The 5,672-nt window shown below is 29.1% G+C and overlaps 1 long non-coding RNA gene across 1 annotated transcript; it reads left to right on the top strand.

The window, feature by feature from the left end:
• The first annotated feature begins 387 nt into the window (after window positions 1–387).
• LOC126909601 (uncharacterized) lies at window positions 388–5,610 on the top strand. The gene is made up of 4 exons (XR_007705066.1): window positions 388–417; window positions 5,227–5,259; window positions 5,395–5,451; window positions 5,570–5,610. It is a non-coding gene; the product is annotated as an uncharacterized LOC126909601 (long non-coding RNA).
• The last annotated feature ends 62 nt before the right edge of the window (window positions 5,611–5,672 follow it).

Here is a 5,672-nt window from a genome sequence, read left to right as displayed (position 1 = left end):
TTAGTGTAATATTATATTCCTTATATTAATAAGGAAATAGCAGATCATGAAGCTTTTGGAATAATCCACCAATTTTTTAAAATTAAACACTATCTAAAGATTTGCATCGAAGCGTTTTTTTTTTTATAGTGATTTTAATCACTGTCAGATATAATTATACTTGATCCAACTATGCTACGTCATCACTGTGCCGCGACCCCCCTGTGCCGAGTTTTTTTTTTAAACAGATTTGAATTCAGCGTCATTTTAATTGACTAAATAAAATTTTTGAAATTTAATTTAATGTGACCTCTATATAAAGGTTTCAGACCGACATAAAAAATATGTTACTACATATTTAATTTATTTGAATAAAGTAAAAAATAATTAATTTTTAAATTTTTATAGAAACCTTGACACAAATCTTCTTAAGACATGGTAAATAATTTTTGTTTATTACATTTTATTCACACACTATTGTTTAAAGTATACAATTAATAGCAAATTTTCTCTGGATTTGAGGAGTTTAGAACTATTGGACAACTATCAACATATTGGCCTTATAATTTACAGGATGATTCTTTTATCATAAATTATTTAAATAATCAAAAGATAAAAATATTTCTGAGAATTTTTTTTGTTTTCTTTTAGGTACATACTTTTAGTACAGAAGTTTATCAATCATGAAGTATTTTTGTATTCATTCCATATATTTTATACACACATAAATAACTAGCTTATTAATTAGATATTAATTGTTTCAAATAGGATCACTCTTTTATCATAAATTACTTATTTTACTTTATTTTTACAAAAGTTAACATACAAAATAAATTATCTTATTTATTAAATACTAATCTAATTAAAAACTGACTGGTCCATAAAATTTTTTGGATTAATATAGTTATTAAATTAGAATTATTAACAATTAAAAGTATTGACTGGGAATGAGACGCGAGTGCCACTATTTTTAACACGCTTATATTAGTTTCACTTGTATGTATGTATGTATGTATGTAACTCTCCAAACGCCACGCGTTATCGCATATTCCGTCGTCTATACTAGACTGTCATAACGCATTCACCCCACCCCACGCCTAGCTCATCACACGACGGCAACACTATTCCTCTGTATAAATTTATTTTTGGTTATCGTACCCGTGTGCTTGTCATTAATATTATATATATATAAACAAATTTTTATTTTGACTGACCATTATCATCCGCGTGCATACGGCTTACGTATATATTCCTACTGCCGTTTATACCTCAGGTATAACGTTAGTCCAACGCTTTTATCACAATAAAACTAGTATTTTTTGTTCATAATTATTTTAAAAATTATTTTTAACTTTTTAGTTCGATGTGCTTTAAAAGCGTGTTTTTTTAGTTTTTTAAACTATATTTTTATCAATAATAATTTCTCAGACGTAATTTTCCTCTGCTTAGGTATAAAAAAGTCAATAAATTCTCAATCACAGGTTTAAAATTTGTTATTGGCCATTTTTTGTTCAATTTAATAATTTTCTATTTTATAAGCTAGTTTTATATGTATGTTGTCACTTGAAAAATAAAGATGACACTTTATGATGGCTTAATTGATATATATATATATATATATATATATAAATCCTTCATGATTAATAAATTGCAAATATTATGTATCTACACATTACCAAAGAAAAAACTATTAATAATATTTTTATTTTTCAATTAAATAATTGGTTCATGATAAAATATCCACTTAGCATATTTATTATCTTTTTAAGGAGAGCATACTGGTACAATTTTTTCCGGCAGTATTATTTTAATTAAAAATTATTTTTTCTAAACATGTTGATTTTAAAACATTATTTTAGTCTTGTGCAAAGATTAGAAAATAAACAAATTATTCTGTACTTCCATAAAACCATTTTTTTAAGGTCAGGGTGAAAGGCGTTGGTAAATATTATATCGTACCAAATGGTATACATCAGAGTTTCTCAAAGTATGGTCCGCGGACTCCCAGGGGTCCGCTAGTCCATACCAGGGTGTCCGCAGAGCTACCCAAACCCAACCCAAATATAGGCTGCTGTTAATAAATGTTATTTTATGTTTGAAAGCACTTTCTATAATCTATACTAGTGGTTTTCAATCGGTGTGCCGCGATAAATCTATTAATAGTTTTATAATTTTGTATTTACCAGTATTATCATCGATACTCGGTGAAAACTGATAACTAACAAGCATAAAGACAGTCTAATCGCTCATCATTAATCGTAAATACGTATAATACTATAATAGTATTTAATATTAGTTTGCCCATCGCAGCCGTCTCGATCGTTTTACGTCGCGTCGCGGAATATTGTGTTGTTAATGACTTATGTCCTACATGGTATATTATTATATGGTAAATTTACAATATAATAATAAAAAATTGAGTGTTGGTCTTTAGTAATCAGCTATGGATTGTTGGTTAAAGACGGGTACTGTACGTGTAACTGAAGTGCCGATTGAAACTAATGGAGGCGGCAAACAGGCCCTTGTCCCACCTAACCTTAACAAGCCGTCTTGTTCAAAATCTAGTGCTAGTGTCAATAAAGCCAAAAAACGCAAATATTGTTATGAATATTTAAACCTGGGATTTGTGCAAGCGGGTACAGACATTGAACAAAAACCACAATGTGTTTTGTGTTACAAAATATTTTCCAATGAAGCAATGAAACCTGCTAAGTTTCTTAGACATTTAGAAACAAAACACTCTGAGTTTTCTGGTAAGTCAATAGAATATTTTAAAATAAAAAGCAATGAAATGAAAAAGTCAAAAAATAAAATTGAAAAAATTGCAACTGACACTACAAATGAAAAGGCAACTATTGCATCATATGCTGTTTCTCTGTTGATTGCTAAGTCGGAAAAGCCTTATAACATAGGAGAGGAGCATATCATGCCTGCTGCAAAAAGTATGTGCAGCATAATGTTAGATGAAACTGCGGCCAAAGAAATAAGTTTGATTTCATTATCAAACGACACAGTTAAGAGAAGGGTTGACGATATGTCTGAAAATGTGCACTCCCAATTAATTTCACGTTTGAAATCTACGGAAATGTTCGCATTACAACTATACAAGAGTATAGATTTTACTGATAAATCTCACTTGCTAGCTTTTGTCCGTTACGAACGCGAAAATATTGAAGATCTGTTATTTTGCAAAGAAGTAATACATAACAATGCAAATGATGTATTTGAAGTTCTTAATGATTGTATTTTAAAAAATGAACTAGATTGGAATAAATGTGTAGGGTTAACTACTGATGGAGCTGGAGCGATAGCGGGTCTTAAAACTGGATTGATGGCTCGGGTTATGCAAGTAGCGCCAAACGTCAAGTGGACACTGTTCAATACATAGAGAAGCTTTGGCAGTGAAGAAAATGCCAACTGAGCTTAAAACTGTGTTTGACGAACTCGTCAAAATTGTCAACTACATTAAGTCTCGACCCTTGAACTCTCGTATTTTTACCAAGCTATGTCAAATGGGAAGTGAACACGAACAGCTATTTTTACACACAGAGATTCGCTGGCTTTCTCGAGGAAACGTTCTTACACGTTTTTTCGAATTAGCTGATGAAGTAAGAATATTGCCTTATGATGGTACACAGAAAAAGTTCATCTTAAGAGAAAAACTTAATGACCTTTCGTGACTCTGCAAAATTGCGTACTTAGCAGATTTATTTACACATTTGAATGTTTTGAACTTGAAGCTGCAAGGACCTGATACTAACATATTCGTAGTAGAAGACAAAATCGAAGCAATGATTGAAAAACTAAAGCTGTGAGTAAATCAAGTTGAAAGAAAGTCTTACACATCATTGCCTGTGTTACAACAATTTCTAACCAAATCAGAAGACATTCTACCTGTTGAGATTCAAGTCATTATTGTCGAACATATGACAGACTTAGCGAGTACTTTGAGAAAGTACTTTCCTGCACCAGATAAAAACAGTGACTGGATGAGACACCCTTTCAAACAACAAGATGTTGCTAGCCTTACTATCCTCTCTGAAAATGAACAAGATCAACTGGTAGATTTGTTTTGCAATAGGGCTTGGGAAATAATCTTCAAAGAAGAAAATGATTTATGTCATTTTTGGTTTCTTGTCCGGTCAGAATTCACAGATTTAGCAAACAAAGCCTCCAAACAACTTGTGCCTTTTTGTACGACTTATTTGTGTGAACAGACATTTTCTACATTTTGTAACATAAAAAGTGTCNGAACAGACATTTTCTACACTTTGTAACATAAAAAGTGTCAAGAGAAATCGACTGAAGAACGTTGAAACAGCATTGAGGTTGAAAATTTCAACAATTGTTCCTAATACTTCGGACATTATAAAGTTTAAGTAACAAATGCTTTCTTCCCATTGATAGTGTTCATATATTTATCAAGATGTTTTATGTTAATAAAAAGTTTACACCTGGAACCTAACCGGAGGTCCTCGAAGACTTTAGATGGGGGTCCGTGATTCATTTGACTTTGAGAACCTCTGGTATACATCACATAATGAAATAGTATTTTATTATGCATAGAATAAATAAAATTACATAAAAAAATAATCAATCTCTGAACTAAATTGAATAATATTATATTATAAATATTTTTTCTTTTTAATACTAATAATATATATTTTATATTAAATTAAATATGTATTTAAAACATTAATTTAAAACTTAAAAAAATATAATTGCTTAACTCAAACAGTCACAAAAATGATTAAAAAGTCGCGGTTACATAATTTGGGAACAATGTTACCCATCATTAACATTCAACATATACGCCAACCAAAAAATACTATTTTATAACTCTAGTGATCTTACTATTTAGTGATTAATAATCACTAATTTATCACATAACCGATTACCACTTATTGACAGTTTATAAATTTAATAATGCAATTTTAGGGGATCTAGATACCAATTAATTAAATTATTCTAAACATTTCTATTGCCTCCCTTATGTTAAGTTCTTTGTAATTATTGACGTTTTTAATTAGTTTTACGGTCTTAATGGAATGATTATGTGTAAATAAATGTTCAGTCACAGAAGAAAATTCAACTTCTTGATTTTAAATATTCCTTATGAGTTCTTTAACCCTGACCTTAATGTTTCTTTTTGTTAGTCCTTACTTTTTTAATTAATATTTTAATTTTAAATACATAGGCCACAAACGATTAATACATAATATATGCATATTATAATATTTAATACAGGTGTATCATATTTTTCAAAATTACATGACGCAGGTAATAATAAATTATATGTTTTTCTAAGTATTTAATATCATTTCTTATAAATACATAATTGTATAATACAATCAACTTTTATAACTGTCTTCATAACAATATTCTTATTTATTCTTCTAATCTTTTTTTCCTTAGATAGATTACTTAAAATCTATGAGCTTGGTGAAAAATATATTTACTGGTATATTGAAGGTAATTAATTAAAATAATTTCAATATAATTTTGAAAGGACTGAATTCAAGTAATTTATTTAATAGCCCAATTAATTGTTTAATTTTAATATTGAATTCATAAATTTCAACTTTTTTAGAGAATGACATCGATACTCAAAATCATAAAGACATAAATGGTAAGTAAATAAGTGATGCTTTGTTAATTTCCATTCCTAAACTTTCGTTTTATTTGGACGAATT

The sequence above is a fragment of the Daktulosphaira vitifoliae genome, unplaced genomic scaffold (assembly GCF_025091365.1).
Source record: "Daktulosphaira vitifoliae isolate Bord-2020 unplaced genomic scaffold, ASM2509136v1 Scaffold_649, whole genome shotgun sequence".
NCBI lineage: Eukaryota > Metazoa > Arthropoda > Insecta > Hemiptera > Phylloxeridae > Daktulosphaira > Daktulosphaira vitifoliae.
This window is presented reverse-complemented; position numbering and strand designations above follow the sequence as displayed.